This window comes from Pelodiscus sinensis, chromosome 1, assembly GCF_049634645.1.
Source record: "Pelodiscus sinensis isolate JC-2024 chromosome 1, ASM4963464v1, whole genome shotgun sequence".
Taxonomy (NCBI): Eukaryota; Metazoa; Chordata; order Testudines; family Trionychidae; genus Pelodiscus; species Pelodiscus sinensis.
The window spans coordinates 82,613,046-82,635,864 of record NC_134711.1 but is presented as its reverse complement, the minus strand read 5'-3'; the positions used below and the strand labels follow the sequence as shown (position 1 = coordinate 82,635,864).

Below are 22,819 nucleotides of genomic sequence, written 5' to 3'. Positions count from 1 at the left end.
GCAGGAGCATAAAAAGTGAAAATTGCACCTCCACAGGACATTGCATTTATGGAAAATAATGTTAGATTTTTAATGTTTATTAATCTGCCACGTCCTTTGCTTTTCTCAATCAGTCAATGTATTATACTGAAAGTTGTATTTCAGTTTGTAATCAAGTTAGAGACTTTAGTGCATTGTAGATAAGGTTGTACAATGGATTAAATGTTAGTAGAATTAGCAATGTATTTGGAGAAAAAGAGTTTTTCAGGTCTGATTAAACCGTATGCATGAGGCACTCTGTGATAAGGCACTGAAGATCCCTTTAATTGCTTGATTTGGACAAGTTACCCATAGTTGAGAGACAGGCTGTGGTCACTCTTATGGTAAGAATTAACTGTATTATGTCTTCTTCTGTCAGTAAGTCTGCTTCTACAAAAATTGTGACCATTGAGTCAATACTCGTTCAGGAGTCCTGTGGCACCTTATAGACTAACTGAAGTGTAGGAGCATAAGCTTTCGTGGGCAAAGACCCACTTCGTCAGATGCATCTGACGAAGTGGGTCTTTGCCCACGAAAGCTTATGCTCCTACACTTCAGTTAGTCTATAAGGTGCCACAGGACTCCTCGTCGCTTTTGCAGATTCAGACTAACACGGCTACCCCTCTGATACTTAATACTCGTTCAAAGTTTCAAGTGTCCAATTTATGGCAGATTAGAAGCATTATCCCATATATTGCAGAAAGGCAAGATACCCAGGAATGTGGTTTAAACAGGTTGCAACTTTTAAGTAAAACATCTGGGAACTATTCAGCTTTAACTTGCCCAGTGCAGGTAACTCTTTTTCAGTCTGGTGAAGGTTTTTTCCATCAGTTAACCTGGTCTCAGTGATGTTGCTGAGACCCTTTCATCCTCCCTTTATGTAAAGGATAAGGAGGAGTGGGAAGCGGGGATTGTCTCCCTCCTATGCCAGACCTTAAGAACCCCATTCCCCTCTTTCTATAGGAGATGGCTTCTAATCTGCTTCCTGTTCCAGTTCAGGGAACAAGACCCCTTTCTAAACAAGTACCTGGCACTGGGCACCTACCAAGTTGCCACAAAATAAATGTTACAACCTAACCTAGCCAGTAGGGCCCCAGGCTGCTGCGAAGATGAAGAAACCTCACACCAACTTAGCAGTGAAAAGGTAAATTCATTCCAAGCTCCCAGATAGTTACATGATACCACCACAAGGCCCCCAAACCTAGTGCTGTACTAATCCCAGTGCTAGATCTTTTCTTCCTTATGCAAATGGTGCCACTGGGGCAAGAGAAAGAGTTTATCAGCCCTTCTCTTGGGTGCATGGGAACCAATAGGCTTGCACTTTTACTTTCTCTCCACAGAATCTGGCTCCTCAACTTGACAAGGAAAAGATGGGGGCACAGTCCTTAAAGGGTGCATGTACACTGCACCGTTTCCCCAGAATAACTGACTTTATTCCAGAAAAACAATACTAGCATACACACAGCAACTGTGTTTTTTTGAAAGAAAATTGAAATAACTGAGGGCTTTTTCCAACACTGGTAAACCTCATCCCATGAGGAAGAAAACCTCTTCCGAAAAAGCTCTTTTGGAACAGGGTGTGTGTGGATGCTCCACTGCTGCTATGTCGAAATAGCTCCTCACCAGGGACATTCTAAAGTTATTCTTCCCCGGTGCCTCCTGAGGCTCCACTTCGAGATGGTGCATCTACATTAGGGGAGCCTGCCTCGTACTAATTTTGAGGCTTCCCTGTAGCGTGGACACTCTATTTCGAAAGGAGCTATTGCAGAAGATATCTTCCAGAATAGCTTTTTCTGAAATAAGCTTGCAGAGTGGACGTATTCAAAGGGAACGATTATTTTCTTCCCTCTGTTGGCCCAAGCAAAGCTCTGCACCTCTGAGTCTAACGGTGAGAGGCTAAAGCAACATTATGAAGGTTTTGCATTATCATTTTTTAAAATGTATTCATAGATGAATACATTAAACATAGGGTCCCCTATGGCCCCTTTCCCTTTGATCCTTGTGTCAGAAATACTCACAGATACCACAATGTGTTAGGCCCAGTCTTGCTCCTATTGAAACCAATGGGAAAATCTCCCACTGAATTCAATGGGGACAAGACTGTGACCAAAAAAAAAAAAGCAACAATGAAGCTATACTCCCCCTTTTTCGTCATATTTATTTATTTATTTGTTAAAGCTGGTTTTCTGTTCTCATTTTTTGAAAAAGAATTTGATCCTAAGGCTGAAAACACAGTCCTCCAAGTTTCTTTCCACAGCCAAATTTGTAGCCAAGTAATAAAAAGTTCTTGAAAAATCAATTTACATTGAACATGATAATTGACCGTTAAATGGTGCAGCACTCAGAAGAAGCTACAAATAATTCAATTTAAAATATCTCAGCATTCTTAAACAACAGAAGTCAAACTAAACAGAAATCCAGCAACACTGACATATGTTTTCCCCCAAGCAATCTGTGTAGTTACTATTTTACAAATGAGCTTCACCTGCTATTGTATATGTAGTAGCAAGCTACTGGTAAGGATGACAGAAGTTAGTGTTGCATGACACTGTCAACATTTATATTTATGCTTTGCATGAGAGCAAACATTTGTAATTCATACTAGGAAGGCTGAAGTGTTATTACAGAAGATGACAAAGTGTTACAACAGATAGGAATCTCTTATATTTTGAACTATCTACACTGTCAGGTCTGATGTGTCAGATTTACACGTAAAGTTACAAAATGGGCAAATGTATATCTATATAAGCCTTCAAAGATAGATATGAATTTGCATTTAGCTGTCTTTCCCTCTGCCCCTCTTCTACTTTTGTCTATAACATACATTTTTACAACCAAACCAGCATTTGAAGGACTTGCACACATTCTAGGTTCCTTATAAATGTATACGATGGATCTTCTTATGTTTCAGTTGCAAAGATATGAAAGTAATAAAGGTATTAAGTATTAATATTTTTATAAAGAGCATGCTAGGCCATGAGAAGAATAGTCCCATCGATTCTTCATTGGGCTTATTGACATAAATTTCACCCTCCTGATAACTGAATTTTACTTGTGTGAACGCATAAATTCCAGTGAGAAAAGGAAAGAGGGCATTTTTCAATTAAACTATCTTACATGAGCTTACTGACAATAGTGAAATAAATGTGAATGCACCATAAGTTTTAACTGGATAATCCCCCCATTCTCATTTCATCTGCCATACTCTTAATTCATCTCAATAAGGTCAGCTAAAGATTCTTCCCAAGTAGACTGGACACAAATGTTGCAACAACACTGGCAAAGAAGTGGGCCCTCTTTTTCATTCTCTTTATCTGGGTATAAAGTTGTATAATGAAATGTAACATCACTGCAATGTTTTTTGGAACTTGTTAGGTAACAATGCACATACCCTCTGTTACAATCTATTTAAAGAGATTTTGTCTCTTATTTTATGGAAAATAATATACCCTGTTTTCTCTGTATTATGAAATTCTTTCAATTTCTAGGTCGACTATTTCTCAAAAAATTACAATATAAGGGCTTGATTCTGCTTTCATTAAAGTCAATAAAAAAGTCCCCTAGATATGAAAAAAGCAGACTTTAGGCCTTAAGTGGTTTAGAAAATGTTCAAGCTTAAATTTACATTTTGCTGTATCTGACTTGATTCTAAATGAGCAGCAGCCATGATCATCAAACAAGGAATGAATTAATCTGATGAAGTGGTTTTTACCAATGAAAGCTCATGCCCTAATAAATCTGTTAGTCTCTAAAGGTATGTCTACACTTGCACCCTAGTTCGAACTAGGGATGCAAATGTAGGCATTTGAAATAGTCATTGAAGCAGAGATTTAAATATCCTGCGCTTCATTAGCATGATCTCGCCAGCGCGTTACTCTGATCAACAGCTGTTTCAAAAGTGAAAATGCGCTCTGGGACGCATTAGTTCGAACCAAACCCCTTGTTTCGAACTAATGTTACTCCTCATTTTTTGGAGTAACTCCTCAAAAAATGAGGAGTAATGTTAGTTCAAAACAAGGGGTTTGGTTCGAACTAACGCGTCCCGGCACACACTTTCACTTTCACTTTCGAAACAGCTGTTGATCAGAGTAACGTGCCGGTGACATCATACTAATGAAGTGCGGGATATTTAAATCCCCGCTTCATTCACTATTTCACATGCCTACATTTGCATCCCTAGTTCGAACCCTAAGGTGCCATAAGACTCCTTGTTCTTTATTTCATGTAATTTTAATATTTCAAAATAGAGGTTTTCCTACAAAAAACAACTGCTCCACCTTATTATTTTACGCTAAGCATCGAGAAGTCCCCATTTTGCTATTGGGCAAGTAGAACCTAGTCAAAGCTTAAAGCGAATTTTGATCACACTCAGACTGGTTTGGATTTGAACCTATAAATCAAATGCTCTACATCCTATAGTCTACCCTTGAGTCATACAGTTTCCCTCTTGCTTACTATTTATTAGCATCGCCTAGTCACAAATAGAAAGAGTAGTTTATGTATAAAATGAAAACCTATGAAAGCCAGTTTCTATTACTTTTCACATGCTGTATATGAACCTTGGTATAACTAGTATTTTTTATACATTTTTTTGAGTAATATATGACATTCCCCATTTAGGGTCAGGTTCAACCTTACATGCATGAAGAGTACCATGCTCCACTACAAGTCAAATAAATGTGACTGCTTACAGAGGAAAAAGTGCCAGAGTTTAATTTTCTGTGTAATTCCATTCACAAAAACAGAGTAAGAAATGACGGTGACAAAATCCCTAGTAAAGCATAACCCAAACCAGATTAGTCTGACTCTTAGACTATGACAATAAATATCAATCAGTTTTTCCCAACCTGAATTTTCCTCTTCCTACATATACCACCCAAACAAAAAGTTTCATAGGAAAGAATATTTTTTTCTATGCATTATCATTTTGTGTTAAGTACATTGCAAATTCAATTCACAGGCTTGAGGCCAAAGGGCACTGACAGATTAAAGATGGCTGTGCAATATCACTTATACACCACTGGAATGACATACAGTAGAACATGACTTACCGGCACTAGCAAGGGAAGTACCAGTATAGACCAGTTAGAATGCAGACTGGCAACTGCTGAGAGTGGAATTTCTCCATAGACAAAAGCCCACATTTCCTTCCATTTCTCTTCCTGGCATTCAGCAGAGACATGGAATAGGGTTTTTCTATGTACAGTTGATCATGCCTTTCTTCTCTCATGTGTGCTGCTGCTCAAAGAGGCAGGATGAGTCTTTCTGGTTCCTTGGTGGCCACAGGAATTGGACCACTGTAGTGAGCTCAGTGGGAAAGCTTTAGAGGGAAGGACTCCTCAGGGGCCCCTCCTCAAGGTTCCTTACAGCAACCAACCACCACAGTGGCAGGAGGAACCATGGAATTGTAGCAGCAAAAGTCACAGCCAGGTCACAGCGTCCATCCTGTGCAATAGCAGCTCTCAACAGACCTGTTTCCATTGCCACCCCAGTTCTTTCTTCAGTATGGAGACCAGGTGTGGGAAAATATTACATCTAGTCACATGTCGTTGATATTTAAAATTGAACAGCTCCCAACTATTCCCCCAATGTGCAGCTTTAATCTCTTCCTGTGGTAGGATTCAATGCTCTGGGCAGCATGGTGGACCCTACAAGATCTACCATGACCACCAGTGAAGGGAAGAGGGGCAGGGCAGCAACATTAACCTTTGGGTAGGCCTTTATGCACCAGGCCACAAGCTAGCTTCAGAGGCCGCATTGGGAACGCTATAAAGTTGCTCCATCTGCCTGAGCAACAGCAGCACTACTAAGTTAAGAAAAGGCCAGAGTAGGAGGAAGAATCAAATCTAAATAGAAAAATTCCATTTCAGGGCTTATAGGTGACTTCCAAAGACCTCTGACATTTTCTGCTTCAGCCCCTGGGACCGGAGCTGGCAGCCAGTGGGGGCTTTCAGGGTTTCAGTAACAGGTGACAGCCTCCTCAGGGTTACAGCAATGGGCAATTGTCTTGTGAGGAGTGGGACCCCACCACAGTAGCAGGGGAAACCATGGAACCACAGCAGCAAAATTCTAAGTCAGGTCACAGCTTCCATGAATTTCTGTTCATTGCCCATGACCTATTCATGACCTTTACTAAAAATAATCATGTGAAAATCTTAGGCTTACTTACAGGAATCTTCACAAGACCAAAGCTGTCCCTATGTGTGGCACAGCAGCAAAATTTTTACATTACAGGCTCCAGTAAATGCAAACCTGGAAATCTGCTTTCATTGTGGCTTTGTGGCTCACCAAAGAATACATTAGGTGAACTTTTATGATGTTGCTGGTATTGACTAATGAAATAAAAAAAACCTGCCCTACAAATGTCTCCCATTCCTTTTTGAGCAGAATTTAAATGACATTAGTCATCTTATCTCAAAGAGTAAGATTCTAATACCAGTCTGTTATTCATGCTATATATGGATGCCAACCAAACTCAACTGAAGTCTGAACCTCTACAGTTGACATCTTTCACTTTGTCACCTTTTCATTTTCTGAATATCGATTGAGAGCCTAACCATGCCCTTGAAACAGGGCAGCCAGATTAAAAAAACACATATCAATACAAGTATCTGACAAGGCCATTACCTACTTTATTATTAAAAGAAGTTGTGTGTAATGCCGACACACAAGGAGAGTTCTATTTTGCAAATAAAGCAAATGATTCAAACTGTTTGAAATGCATGAAAATACACTGTATCCGCCCCCTACTTACTTCATTTGTACTCTGACCACAGAATGAATTTTCTGGAAATGTACAGTATACTAATTAAAATAGCTTAAAATTAATAAAAAACTGGGTCCTTTACCAAATTTAGTATCTATGTCAGTCCTTTTTTATCCTTAGGTCATCATAATACAGCTACAATAGAATCTTCAAACCTTCCATATTGTAAAAAATAACTATAATATGAAAATTCTACATTTGAATAATATAGGTTATAATTAAACTAAGTTATTAGCAGTGCCAGCCCACAACATTTTGGCACCTAAGGCGGGGAGCTCAAATGACATCCCCATTCCCCCTCGCTTGGGCCAAAACTTTCAAAGGTCTCAATTCTGCCTTCTTCCTGTTCTGTTCTAGAGAAGAGAGAATACATATGCACCAGCAGCAGATACAATTTTCTACAGTCTGGGACCTATTGTCCCTCCCCCCGCCCCACATACACAGTCTGGCACCTGAGGTGGCTGCCTCAGTTTGCCTCATGGTAAGACCAGACCTGGTTATTAGGGATTTTTTTTTTCTTACCATGATTATTTAGGCTCCAGGTAGAGTCTGGTCCACCACCATTTTGACAATATAGGTAACTGAAGCAATTTGCCACCCTTCCCCTATTGTTAATTTGCATACTACAATTCTATTGGCTGTAATGAGTCAGTAATATAAGAGACTAGATTTATGAATCAAGGATTCTTACTGGTTGATTACTTGGACCAACCATCACTGCACTTTAAGAGTATGGATGCATAGGAGAAAAAAAAAAGCATGGCTGAATCTAGCACCTTGACAGATAGTGGAAATCCCAGAGTTTGAACTGGCCATAGACTCAAGAAGAAGCAGAGTGTGGTGGGGGCTGCTGCAGTTTCCCCAGGTTTGGGGCATTCTGCCCATACGTCCCTGCCATCTGGGCCTGCTGCTGCCTGGGGGCTCAGCTGCTGGCCCCATGCCCAGCTCAGTCCTGGAGTCCCATCCAGCCATCAGCCCTATGCCCTGGGGCTTTTCTACCAGGCCCTGAATATCGGGTCCTGGTCTCTACGAGGCATTTTGGGGCACAGATATGGGAAAAGGAGATGCAGTTCATCACCCCCACTCCCAAAACTCTTCCAGTGCTACTGGGACTGCAGCCCAAGCCTGGAAATCTACACAGCAGTAAAACAGCCCCATAGCTCGAGCTAGAGTTGGCTGGCACAAGGCAGCCCTGGGTTTTAGTTTGGAATGTAGATATACCCTAAGAGTTCCATGGCTGCATGCCAGCGTGGACATCAGTGTTTTAAAGGCTCCCCGTGGCACTGTTGCCAGGGCTCCCCTGTGTGCTGCCAGCAATATTGCTGGGGAAATGGACACAGAAGCATAAGGGAAACTCTTTAGATGCAAAGACATTAGTACTGAGAGAACTGGCTTCCTCTGTCCTTCCTTCACATAGCACTTTCTCAAAGTTCTCTAAGCCAGGGCTATTCAACTTTGGAAGCCCTGGGGGCCACAATGATACTCACAGCACATGCCAAGGGCCACAACTTAAGTGTGGTTGCATATACATGCAAATATATATGCAAATAGCTTCTTTCACACAATGCCCCAGAGCTCCCAGCACCTCTTCCCTGGGGGCTAGAAATGCAAACACCCTGTACCCATCTGTTCCAGCCAGCCCGTCCACTTGAATCTTTCAATGCTCAGCCCACCTGGGAGACTCCTTGCCATTGTGGAATGTGTTTCCAGTGGAAGCTATGTTCAAAGGATCCCACTTGCAGACCACGTGTTGAGCCCCGTATAAACCCAAACCACACCGCGGGCCACAAACAAATGGACCTTGGGGTGCATGTGGCCCATGGGCTGCATGTTGAGTAGTCTTGCTCTAAGCCAACAAATTGATTGCAGGACATATTAGTACACTTTGGCCGCTTTTTGCTGCTCTGTTTTACAAGTGAGATTGTTCTTAAAAGTTACAATTAATAAAGAATTTAAGGCTGGTATTATTTATTTAAATATTTTTACCCCGCCTTTAAAATAGTCAAGGCTGCTTACAAAAAAAATCCCTACAGTACAAATATATATAAAAATTTAAAATATGAGACCCCAGATGGACATAACCAGCTAAAAACATATATAGAGGAGGAACACACACATACAAATTTAAACATTAATAAAAGCATGAATAAAAAGGGTGACTTTAGCCTGATGCCAAAACAACGCTAGCATTGGCGCCATGTGAATTACATGTCTTTTAAATCATTCAAAATAGCAAATGGTAGTATTCTTTTGGGGGTTGTTGTTTATTGCTCATTTATGCAACTTTTAACAATTGATAAAAGTCCCCCTCCCCAGACATCTAAAAGATAAAAACTGTGTTAAAGTGGAATTAAGCTTCAGAGAACATATCAATAATGTAAAAGTAAGAAAAAACAAAAACAAATATATAAAGGTAATCCTCAAACTAGCATTACCAGGAAATTCAGAGTTAAGTTAAAATAAGAAATCCAAACAACTTAAGAAAAAGCATAGTCAATCAAATTCACCTGGGCCAGAAAGTGGTATCTTGAAGAGGGGGGAAAAAAAAGAATACAAATTTAAAAATTAATTTAACCTCTTGTGGGATCACAACCACTGAATGTCTTAATAATAATTATATGATAATTGCATAGAATCACTGTAGAGCAGAGTTACGTTTTGTGGGGTGGTTTGGTTCTCCCTTTCTATTGTGTCTGGATTTTTTGTAAGTATAACCTTAATTCTGAATTTCTTGGGCTTGTAAATGCTTGACTTTGAGATAATTATACTATCAATGCAATGTTTTCCCCTTTTATTATTGACACATGCACTCAACCTTAATGCCATTTTGAAGGTTAGGGGTTTGTTGTTGGTTTTTGCTGCTCTGTATGGGTTGTGTGCATGCACATGTTTGTCTTGGAATAGAAAAATATAGATGACATAATAAAATGTTTGTTAAAGTAATTTATCTGGAATAGTTTCCAAAAATTGTTTCATGAAACAGTACAGTGAGAGCACATATATAAATGTGTAAATGAGCTACGATCTACACAGGCAGAAATGTGTTATAAAATTGTAGCACATTATTGAATTCCCTTAATGTAAAAAACAGTCGTTACATTGACATATGTCCTTCACTTGCACACTACAGGTTTATTTTATTTATTCTAAAGAAGAGAAGGATGCCAACAGCTATGTACTATGTTGCGATGGAATCTTGGTATACTATACTTACCTCTCATGACCACTTTGATACGACTGCCCTAATAAGCTGCTAATTACATTATTTTGCTATATTAAACCTGTGTTTAAAAATTTACATATAGTTTTTAAAAAGAATAACATTTAACTCCCCCCAAACACAGGCACACATTCCGTTATGGAGCAGTTGACCTTTATGGGGAGTCAGGGCTCAGTCTGCCTGTGACTGCTATGTGAAAATCTCACCTGAAGATAGCTGACTGCCCCAGAGGCTGATCAGTAAATGAGCTCCTGGACTTAATAAAGTTTACCCAAGCTCAGTGAAGGACACACAAGGACCCCCAAACAAAACAAGGGCCTTCTGGGGAAATGAAATCCCAAGAGATGCCCAAATCAGAGGGCCGAGCAGGGAATCTGAAGGGTGAGATTTCTAGGGAAGTCACTAGAATAGAGAGACTGTCAAAGTACTCTGAGAGAAGGGAGCCTCTTAGATGGAGGGCTGCATAAGGCAGGCTTCCAAGAGGGCACAGTCTGAGCCAGCGGTCTCTCAGACACTGGCCAGAAGCCCAGACTGGCAAAGAAAACCCATTGTCCCTAGAAGAGTTGTAATGAATACACCTGCCTGAACCCCTGAACTGCTTCCATAAGAAGCAAGAGGTCTAATACCAGGGGAGAGACAGGACCTGAGAGCACCCCTAATGAACAATCTGGATAGAAGTAAACACTAGACTCAGTTCAAGTGGACAAACAATGAGGCAGCTAAAGATGCAAGAGTGAACATTATTTGTATGTTCTGCCTTGGCTTTTCTGTTAAGAAATGAAACCCCTCAAAAGAGGGTGCTCTTCATCATGTAACAGTTAGTTTGGACATGTTGATGCCCTGGCCAAGGGAAAAATCAAGGAAAGACTTCCCTGCAACACCACCACTGTTTTTAAGGGGGCACCTTAGATCAGCCTGGGATAATGATACCCCTGCTATCTCTGCCATCAGCCAGGCCACTCCTAAAAGGTCTGTCTGCCCCTTGCCCCAGAAATGGCTCTCTGCTGCTGGCTTGCTTCACTGTGGTAGTGGATGTTACTCATAGGGAGATCAAAAGATGCTTATACCCATGGATTAAAGGCATAGATAAGGATTTTTTTCTTGTTTCCTAGCAACACCTCCTAAGAAGAGCTCAAATGACAGCCAGCTGAGGTGATGGAGGTTACCTCTTTGTGTATTACTCAGAGTGAAGATGAAATCAAACTGTGAAAGTGTCAGGAAGGAGCTCTACAGGGTGAGGAAATGCGGGATGGTGACTGGTCATCATTCTGCCTGTCAGAGCAAGTGAGCAGTAGGAGCCCAGAATCTGTGCTGTCATAAGCTGATCCATAGATGTAGCAGTATGCAGGCAAGTGCAAGAAATATATATGGGCCAGGTTGGGGAGGAAGAACCTAAATTATATTATTATATGCAAAAAGCTAAATCACAGAGGCCACTTATGGAAGCTGGTCTGGATGAACAAATGATTATTAAGAGAGATGAGCTAACTATGCCAAGAGCAGCTGGTCAGGGCCAGGAACTCTGTGGAGTGTGAAGAGAACAGACAAGGAGAGGATTGGAATATATGGTGAAGGCCAATTATCTATGCCTTACATGGCAGTGAAGTCATATATGTAATGTGACTGACTGACCCATGTAATAATGATTCTGCTTTGCTCTGTCTACTAAAATATTGACTTTTACAGCACAAGCTGAAAATCAATATTCTGCTAAATGTAGCTAAGTGGTTGTAGTAGAGAAAAGCCCAGTCCATCACCTCAACACAGAAAACTTGCATCCAAAACCTGGAGTTTGAGATAACAGAGAAATTACAAAGAAAGGGACGAGATGTTGTAAATGTGAGGAAAGAATGGAAAAAAGGAGAAAACGGAAGGTGGTAAAACTGAAAACAAAGGGACATAATATTTTGCATAGCTTGTAAAGTAGTGACTCTGAAAAAGATTTAGGACTTATAGTGAACAAACAACTGAATAAGAGCTCCCACTGTGATGTTGTGACAAAAAGAGTTAATGCTAACCTTGGCTATATAAATAGGGGAGTAGGAAAAATAAGGTGAATTTACCACTGTCTGCAGTATTGTTGAGACATGTTAGAATAATATGTCCGGTGCTGATGTCTACATTTTAAAAAGGGTTTCAAAAAACTGAAGAGAATTGAGAAAAAAAGCATAATCATTTGAAGGCTGGAAGAAATACCTCACAGTGGGAGAATTAAGGAGCTCAGTTTGTTTAGCTTAGAAAAAAGAAGGCTCAGTTATTAAAGTGTGCAAGTACCCCCCAGGGGAAAAAAATGCCAGATATTAAAAAAGACTCTTTAACCTAGTGAAAAAGCACATCATAAGAACCAAGGATGGAAATTGAAACCATATACATTCTAATTAGAAATAAGGAACTGAATTTTTAACAGTGAAATAATTATCAATTGGAATTAACTCCCATCCTTGATGTATCCAAATCAAGTTTGAGATTTTTCCTAGAAAATGTGGTTTAGTCAAACAAATTATTCAGCTTAGGATAGGACAATATAGGTGAAATATTATGGCTTGTATTATACAGAAGGTCAGATTAGATGATCTATTTTTTTTTCTTGTTCTAAAATCTATGAATAATAACAGACAGATGTATGCTGACTTTTTTAAAAAGGTGAATGGAAACAGTTAAAAAAAAAGGAAAACTTTACTTTAAAGTCTAATGTAAACATGCTGCGCTATAAAGTTTGAAATGCCATACATTTGGCTGTTTTTTACATGATTTCTTGTTTAGCTTGTTTAGTACAGTCCCTTGTACTGAATGGACCATTACACACACAAATGTTTATAGAGTTGCCAATACAATGGAAGTAGAACAGAAAGAAGTAATAATAAAGGAAAAATAAGAACAAAAGATGGAGTTGAGGTGCTATTACTAGGCCAATTATTATTATTAATCATGTTATTAAAGATGCAGCAGTGTAGCCAGACAGGAACCCCCCCTTGTAACATCCATTTTTGCTTGCCTGGAGCATACAGGGCACACAGAGCAGAAGGCCCAGGCTGCTGTGACCGTGAATAGCTGTAACAGAGATACGCCAATTGCTGACCAAGAGGCTGCCAAGGAGTGTCCTTGACTTAACCTATATTGATATGAACACACATCCGTCCGTGGGGGGAGGAATCTCTCGCCCAGTAAAAAAATGTCTAATATTCACAATTTAGTTATCTCTCTTGCAAGTGTAAATTAACTTGAAACTTGCTTGTAAGAACTGGTGCCACAAAACGGACCAGTAGAATTTGGCCTCTTAGATAAGAAAGAGGATACAGGCCCCCAGGGCTATAAAGATGGGTCCAGCAGCGCATTTTCTCTGAGTGTCAATCTACCATCTATCTGCTGGTCGGGTTTGGTGTTTGATCTCCCGAGGTTCCAGAGGGGACGCCCACCTCGTATTCGTCTTTCCTAGGAATTGAGAATCCGGCCCTGGCCTGACACGCTGGAGTCGAGAGGCACAGAAAGGGGTAAAAATTGTACCTGGATGTGGTCCTTTGTTTAAGTATATATACACATAGACTTAGAGCTCTTTAAAGATTAAGCTGTCACTTGGTACCATTATTTCTATTTTCTATCTTTACCTTTTTCCTGTAATCATTTTTAAGACCTATATATATATATATTTGCTAGCATTTAAGAAATAGAGCAATAGCCATTGTAACCATATGATTTATAAGCTTCTTTAATAAACCTGTAACTGTTTAAGCTTTAACCTGACTCCTTCAGTTGCTGTAATAGAACCAAGCACAATTTAAAAGAACTTCAGCCGGTCATAAAGGGACAGACATAGGGAGAGCTTGGGCGTTTGGATCTGTGTCACTCCCAGGTGACAAGATCCGTTGGGGCACCTTTTCAGCCTTTCCTAGGCTGAACACTGCGAAGGAACCACTGTGTTCTAGCAGCTAAAATCTAAGGTGTAATAAGCTCTTCCTATATAACGGGGCATCTGTTGGCCTGCTGGCCACCCTCTGCGACGAGACCCCGGTCCTAGCAGTAAAGACACGGACGTTAAACCTTTTCTCGGAAACATACACACACACACACTGCCCTGACCGTCGGCTGACAAGCAGTAACAAGGGGAAATTTGCAGCGACTTCTGTATTAAAAGTGTTGGAGAAAAATTATATGGCAAATCTATTTCTTCCAATACATCAAAAAAATCCTGACTTTATTCAACCCAGTCAGTGCTATTGCTGGTCTTTTTTGTAAGAACAACACAGGTTCTCACTAAACTGAAAAGAGCAGAGAAAGCCAAACTTACAATCAAACTTTAAGTTAATTATTACCATAGCTGAGGCTTATGAGAATTATGGTGTGTACACAACTAAGGTACAGGAGGTACGTAGTACAGTGGCTACTTATGAATTGAGTATTGTCCAAAATTCTTCCACTATTGCTCCAGCACTGATGCTGATCCTCCCATATCAGCAGTAACGGGAGTTACATGGTAGATTGATCACAGACATGTTTTTCACTATATCATCTAACTCAAGTCAGGTCATGTCAGGTCTAAATGGCATGGTGATTGAAAATGCCTGAATATGCTCAGCAAGGACAAGGACAATGATTTAATAAAGCTTAATAATAATTTAATAATGCAGAACTTTAGTTTACTTCATAAACGTGAATAGAAATGTCTGAGAATTAAAAAAAAATTCTCACATTTCTTTTTAAAAGTTTTCTGAAAATGCCCTTTTATGGGAAAGTTATTTCTCTCTAATTTTGCTTCTCTGAAGTTATCATTTCACTGGACCACTACTTTTGGATCTTGCGTACTTAGCATATGATAGAAGGAAGTTCCTACAGTACTTTGGCCCTTTTGAGTGCTTAGTTAGTTCTGAGTTTGGGCAAAGTTGCCATTGAAATCATGAGGCTGCCATTGAAATCATGGATACTCGATTCACCAGACTATAACAGCAGCAGCTACCATTTGTGTGATTTCATTTTGTCATTTGCTTCACTTCACACAGTGCTCCAGTGATTAAAATGTTGCTCATTCTGACGATATACATCTTACAATCTGGTAGGTCACTCTACGCAAGTACCAAATGAGGAGGAAAGAAAGAGTGCCCTATCTTTGTCCATGGTTGCCTCAAAAATTAAACTTAAGTACCACCAACACCACAAAATAATAGCAGTATATAAACATATTTGAACAAAGCTTTTAAATGCCAGGCCTCCCGCTTTACAGGAGATACTGTTCTTGGTAGAAATACTGTTCTCACTGTACTAAATAAATAACAGAATTAATCAAACCAGACCTACATATTATATATATATGGAAAATTAAACCCCTTCCAAATTACGTTATTTATGTTTTATTCCCATTCCCAAACATTCATCAGAAATCCCCAAATCTTTCCTGTTAAACTGAAATCTCTGCTGCAAGCCTAACTATGGACTCTTGACCAGGCATGTATACAAAATAGCACAGTCCACAACTTCATGCAGATATAGGAGATATTGTCTAGCCCCTCGGGCTATTTTTTAAGATTATATTTGGCTCCTCACTTGAAGAAGAACAAGGAACAAATCTGTGCTTAGAGGCACCATGAGCATTCCACAGCAAAAGAGAGCACTCATGGAGGACCAGACTGGTAGAATTGTGTATGATCCTACCTAGATTTCAAGCCAGTATTTATATTATTATTTAGATATTAAAATTTGTACTTGAATAGGAAATAGATTATGATAAAGTCCATGTTCTGTCAGTCTGAGACTGATGGTGGCCTCGACATTTAATTTAGATTACAATAACAATAAAATTGAACATAATACCAAGTTATCATCATACACATTCAAAGAAAAGAACAATTGAGAGAAATCCTTGCACAATAATCCCAGTTAGAAAAAGCAAATGCAGAAAAATACTATTAGGCAGTCACAGCAACAAAATAATTCATTTTAATTTACTTAACTGAATGAAAAATGCCATCTTGAATGTGGCACAACCTTATGTTTTGTCATTGGAAATCCAAATATAAAGATGTAGCTATCTATGAACAAGAGGTTAGAATTGTTCCTCCTGAGCTTAGCTCCTTTAGGAGTGAAGCTATATGTACACTACACTGTTCTTCCAGAAAAAGCTATGCAAATTGAGAACCGCAATTTGCGTAGCTTTTGACACTTCTTTTTTCGGAAGATGCTTTTCCGACATTTGGCTCGTTTACACTGGGCCAAATGTTGGGAAAAAAAAGCTTTCGGAATATCCCTTCTTCCTCGTAAAATGAGGTTTACAGGGATGCCGAAAAAGTGTCTGCTTTTCCGAAAATTTTTTTTTAAAAGAGCAGATGCGTTCCCTGGATGCGGCAGATTTTTTCCAGGATACCTTCTAAAATGCTGAACCTGTCTTATCTGGAATAATTATCCCTATGGTAATTGTGCTTCTGGACATGGCTGGCATGTCTCTGCAGCCCCTGAGAAAGTCAGAGCAGGGGGTCTCCATATGCTGTCCCTACCTCCAGTATGCCAGAAAAACTCTATAGTGTTGACATAGCCTAAGAGGTAAAGAGCTTTCTATCCCCTGAGCATAATTAATATAATAAACAAATAAAGAAACTAACAAAATAGATATGGTGTCTGTGTGCATTTATGTGGATTACATTTGGGTTATAAAGAGTGTGTGTGTGTGTGTGTATGAGACTGAGCATAAAGTAAGTCACTGGAAAATATTGATTTATGAACTATGAGAAGGCATGAGAGCAATTATGATTCTTGTCAAAATATAAGTTTTGAGGAACAAAATAAACAAATAACCTTTCCTTGTCTAAAGATAAAATATTCCTAAGAGGAGACTAAAATGTATGAAGGACAGTCTCCAAGTTCTCTAAACTGGAAAGACCCTAATTTTCCTAGGCAGTTTCATATTCCCATGAATGCTGAAATCTCTTCCACAGACTGCATATAGGAGAGTTGGGGGAAGAAAACCTGAATAGATAAGAAGTAACAGGTGGCCAAGCCAGGACCATTAAAATAAAGAGAAGCATACATATAAATATATCAGGCATGGCAAGTCAGCTAAATAAAAGGATATACTCTTATTTACTTTAGTGCCAAATAATTTCCATCAAACATTAACAGGAAGTCCTGTAGATTTGCTCTTACATGTAACCACAAAATTTGGGAGACTTGGCCAAGAATAATAACAGAATGTACATAAACCAAAATATTTGAGGGAGCAGATAAGAAAAGATTCTCAAACTAGAACATTAACCTATTATAGCATATAGTTCAACACCCACACACACCTCCAACTGGAACACTGCTTTCAAAATGACAGCAATCCTCAGCTATCCACAGGGAATTGAAGGTGCAATGGAGACTTTGTTTTCCCAAGATAATGAAAAGCTCTTCATCTGGAGATGGTCAGCACATTTGATTCCACCTGTAATAACACAAACAAATAGCTGCAAGTATGGAAAATATCTTCAGCAAGTACCCACGGGTTTACATTTGACTGCATGACCTACTAATGAATTAAGACAGATCTGAATGCTGACCATGCAAGCCTTTCATGTTCAAGATTTGGTCTTCAAGCTGCAGGCTTATCATGCAACAGAATGGAGAGAGCTGATCATTTACTTTTTCCAAAGTGTTTTTTTTTAAATGGTAGTTACAATGACTATGGAACATATGTAATCAGAAAAAAATCTGTCCTCAATCTGTCTCAGTCAATACATTTATTTTGAAAAGTAGTGATGCTTGGTTAATCCAAATCACCTTTTGTTTGGTTGCTAGTTTTTATTCACCCATTGTGAGAAAATTTCAAAATACTTTAGAAATAAAAAAGTAGCTATAAGTCAAGCTAGTTGTTTCCTCCATGCAGAAATAGACTAATAGTAAATCCTGTCTGCTTGAATTGTGATCGGTGATGTTCAATGGGACATTGCCACAAATTTTCCATTCTGCACCTCCCTTTGCAACCAGTGCCATCCCTAGTACCTGAAAGCTACTAAAGAAATAACTTGTCCCATTACTAGTCAAGTTTATCAATTCCTCCCGAAGGAAGAATAGGATGTCATCTTTTCTTAAAGCAGTTGCTGCATGACCTTTGTTCGGGAAATCATCACTTGATGTAGATCATCTGGCCAACAATCATCCATTACCTAATCTTCTATTTTTGTTTAAGACTGTAGAAAAACTGTAGTGAGATAAGTCAAGAGCATTTAGATGCCTTACACCCAGAGTGGGGAACCTCCAGTCCATGAGACACATACAGTTCATCAGGGTTAGCTGCTGGCAGGTTGCCAGACTGTTTACGTAAGTGTCTGCAGTGGCTCTGTTCACCATTTCTGGCCCACACTGTTCCGCCCCAGTTCTAAGTGGCTGGAAACAGCAAACCGTGGCCACTTGAAGCTGCAGACATCCAACAAGCAAACAAACCATCTGCTGGCCTGCCAGCAGCTAACCCTGATGAAGCATGTGCAGCCCGTAGGCCAATGGCTCCCCACCTGTGCCTTACACAACCACTATTTTTAGATTTATCAGCTGAACATATAGCACTGATCACAATGTTCTGACAACCCACATGAGTGTACCAAGTGTGAACACAACTGCTCTGGAGCGGCACTGTTTCTTCCTGGAAGAGTTTTCCCAGAAAGTACTCCTGTGCAATTGCTCTTCATCTTTAAGGAAACTATCACCTGGATTTCCACAGTGTTTCAACTTGTCCCTCTGTTGAGGGGGTATATGAGGAGGTATGGGCTGCAGAGTTATCACTATAGTGATGACACTAAAGTGTATCAGTCTCATCTGACACCATAGCAGAGGTTCAACCCAAACACTGGGGCTGTGTCTACATTGGCACCCCTTTCTCCGGCTCGGGGTTTTGCCGGAGAAAAGCGCCAGTCTAGACAGGTTCTTGTGGAAAATAAGCCCTTTTCCGGAAGATCCCTTATTCCTACTTGATATTTAAATCCCCCGCGGCATTTGCAATTCCCACTGGTCTCATTAGCATCCCTTTTCCGGAAAGGGGTGCCAATGTAGACACAGCCATACTGTTTAAACTAAATTATAAAACACGGTCAGGAAATTAGAAAGTACCACCGTTGCTTACAAACCAAGTAAAAGAAGCAGTAAGAGATAAAAGGCATTGTTTAAAAAGTGGAAGTTAAATCATATTGAGCAAAATAGAAAGGAGCATAAATTCTGTCAAATGAAGCATAAAAATATAATTAGGGAGGCCAAAAAGGAATCTGAAGAACAGGTGGCCAAAAACTCAAAAAAACATGTGGTATTACTTTTTAAGTACACCAGAATCAAAAAGCCTGCTAAACAAACAGAGGGGCCGCTGGATGATCAAGATGCTAAAGGAGCACTGTGGAGAAACTAAATGAATTCTTTGCATTGATCTTCATGGCTGAGGTCATAAGATTCCCAAATCTGAGCCATTCTTTTTAAGTGACAAATCTGAGGAACTGTCCCATATTAAGGTGTTATTATCATAGAATCACAGAATCATAGAATACTAGAAGTGGAAGGGACCCTGAGAGGTCATTAAGTCCCTGCCCTCATGGCAGGACCAAGCACCACCTAGAAAATCTCTGCTAGATGTTTATCTAACCTGCTCTTAAATATCTCCAAAGATGGAGTTTCCACAATCTTCCTAGGCAATTTATTCCAGTGTTAAACTTCTTGTCACTGTCCTAATGTCCAACCTAACCTTCCTTGCTGCAGTTTAAGCCCATTGCTTCTTGTCCTATCATCAGAGGTCAAGAAGAACAATTTTTCTCCCTCCTCCTTTTAGGTATCTGAAAACTGCAGTGCATTGTACCAGAGCCTGGATGGGAGTGGGAGGTGTGACACAGAAGGAAAGGCCCTGCCTCCATGCTGGATTCCATTTTCCAGCAGGTGAAGCAAGATTTGGACATTTGGAGAGAAATGTTGGGTCCTGGCTCTGAGTGGCAATTCCCAAGAAGGTTTCCTGGGATCAAGCAAAAGTCCTGGGGGTAGGGGGAATCCTAAGGTGATGGGAGGGGAAAAGTCCCATGGCAAAGGGAGAGATCCTGGAGCACCATATCGGACAGAACCTCAGGCCCAGGAAGACGGAAGACTAGGACATCACAGATGGAGGGCCCTGCCTTCCAGCACAACATGTGCATCAAGTGATGCTGAGGTGGACTCCTCAAAATCTGGGACAATCTAAAAATCAACAGGCTGGAGCAGGGTGAGTGAAGGGTAGATTCAGCCCAGTCCCCTCAAGAATATTTTCACCAGCTTCTTATTAGTCTAAGATGTACAGGTACTGAGAGAAGAGTGGGCAGACACTCAGAAACAACAAACAACAACAAAAAAGGGAAAGGACAACATTGGTGGTCAAAAAAACCATTCCCCTTCCTTCACGCCCTAGTTTGGGATTCCTGGAGCTGCCTTTCCAATGACTACATATATTACTGTAGTTTAAAAGTAGGATAACATGATTTATCTTTTGACACTTTGTTCAACTTTGGTATCACATTACAACTCAATTTCTTCATCTCCTGACTTGATTAAATAAAATTAAATTCAATTACTCTAAATAATACCAGAATATTTTCTATCAAATTGCATTTCAAATGAATAAAGTTTTAACTGATTTTGTAACAGAGAACTATGGGGTAAAATTTTCAGAAGTGCTTAATTGACTTAGGAGCCAAAGTCCCTTTTTCCGAAGAAACCAAGGCACTTAGGAGACTGTTTCATTGACTGCCAGTGAAACTTGTGTGGCCCCTAAAGATATGTTTACAGTGCAGTTATATACATGCAGCTGACTTGAGCTCGCAGGGTTCAGGGTAAAGGTTATTTAATTGTGTGGTAGATGTTTGGGCTCACACAGGAGTCTCAACTCCTGGACCTGTCCCTTTGGTGTCCCATAGGCCAGGCTTTAACCCACATACCACACGTAAACAGACCCTTACCCCAACCTCCGAATCAGCCAGAATGGGCCAGCCACAGGTGTTTAATTGCAGTGCAGACATACCTTAAGCAACTAAAGGTATCTGGGCTCTTACCTGCATTTTAGCTTAAAACGTCTTAGAAAAACCTCTGGCACAGGTCTGGAGGTACTGTAAACCTGGATTAGCTTATCTAGCTGAAGCTACAGGTTAAAACAGAACCAAGGTTCATTTTGAAGTGAGAATGCAGGCATCATCACTTGAGTCCTGACAATCCTCCACTGTCTTCCCACAGTTCCCACCAAGATCTCCCACAACTGACTCAGAAGGAATCTTATAGCATCTCAACACAAAGGACTATAGGATATGCTCTGTACATACAAGCTCTCTCAGGAACAATGAGAACACAGTAATTCATGCAAGAATTTGCTGCAGCGTCACTTGTACCAAGCTAAGTTAATTCAGGTGTTCACAGTCAGGTGCCAATCATCAGGGCTAATTGTGCACTGAAGCCATAACCTAACTCGCTTTTAAACATTTTACCCTACACCAATGAAAATAACAAGTAGTCCTGTAGTTCCTTAGAGTGTGTCTACACGGCACCCTTAACTCGAAATAAGATACGCAATTTGTGCTAGGCAAATTGCATATCTTATTTCAAATCTATTTTGAAATAGCTTATTTTGAAATTTGGTGCGTCTACACAGCACCAGATTTTGAAATAACATGATATTTTTGAGACATCCCTTAATCCTCATCAAATGAAAGTTACCGGGATGCCGAAATAGCATGCCCGTTATTTAAAAAAATATTTCAAAATAATATGCGGCTTTGTGTAGACGTAGGGTAGTTATTTCAGGATACTCCAGTATCCTGAAATAGCCATGCAGTGTAGACATACCTCTAGAGACTAACAAATATATATATAAGCCAAGTTAATCTGTAACTTGAAAAAACTTGCACAATGAACAGTCTAGCAGTACCTTAAAGACTAACAAAATATGTAGATGGTATCATGAGCTTTAGAAGTGGGTTGTACCCACGAAAGCTCATGACACCATCTACATGTTTTGTTAGTCTTTAAGGTGCTGCTAGACGAAAAATATGTATGTAGTTTGGTCTCCACTCATCTGAGGACATAGGTTTTGCCCACAAAAGCTCATGATACTATATATATATTTTATTAGTCTCTAAGGGTATGTCTACACTACAAAGTTAGTTCGAACTAATGGACGTTAGTTTGAACTAACTTTAATAGGCGCTACACTAGCGCTCCGCTAGTTCGAATTTAATTCGAACTAGCGGAGCGCTTAGTTCGAACTAGGAAAACCTCATTTTACGAGGATTAAGCCTAGTTCGAACTAGCTAGTTCGAAGTAAGGGGTGTGTAGCCCCTTAATTCAACTAGTGGGAGGCTAGCCCTCCCCAGGTTTCCCTGGTGGCGACTCTGGCCAACACCAGGGAAACTCATCTGCCCCCCTCCCGGTCCCGGACCCCTTAAAGGGGCACGGGCTGGCTACGGTGCCCATGCCAGGTGCAAGCCTGCCAGCACCCAGCCAGCAGACCCTGCACCTGGCACAGATCGAGCCACCCACCTGATGCCCCCAGTCCTCCCCCTCTTCCCAGGACCAGGCTGGCGGCTCCCGGGAGCTTGCCCGGGACCGCAAGAGGCGGGCACCCGCCTGGGCTAGTGCGGACATCATGGACCTCGTCCACGACCTCCGCACTAGGCACAGGAAAGTGGCCGGCTAGGGCAGGAGAGCTGCCAGCCTGGCCACCCAGGAGCAGGTGTGCATGAAAATCAAGGTGGTCCACTGAGACCCCCGACCCTGAGCCCTGAGCTTACAATGGCTGTCCTGGGTCAGACCAAAGGTCCATCTAGCCCAGTAGCCTGTCTGCCGACAGCAGCCAACCCTAGAGA

At 40.5% G+C, this 22,819-nt stretch overlaps 1 long non-coding RNA gene across 3 annotated transcripts in view; it reads right to left on the bottom strand.

Moving 5' to 3' along the window:
• Positions 1-22,819, bottom strand: part of LOC102452623 (uncharacterized) — a 139,612-nt gene that overhangs the window by 52,112 nt on the left and 64,681 nt on the right. For all 3 annotated transcript variants that reach the window (XR_001367901.3, XR_001367904.3, XR_012905267.1), the window contains one exon: positions 17,276-17,412. This is a non-coding gene — a long non-coding RNA (uncharacterized LOC102452623). The remainder of the gene's footprint in view (positions 1-17,275; positions 17,413-22,819) is intronic.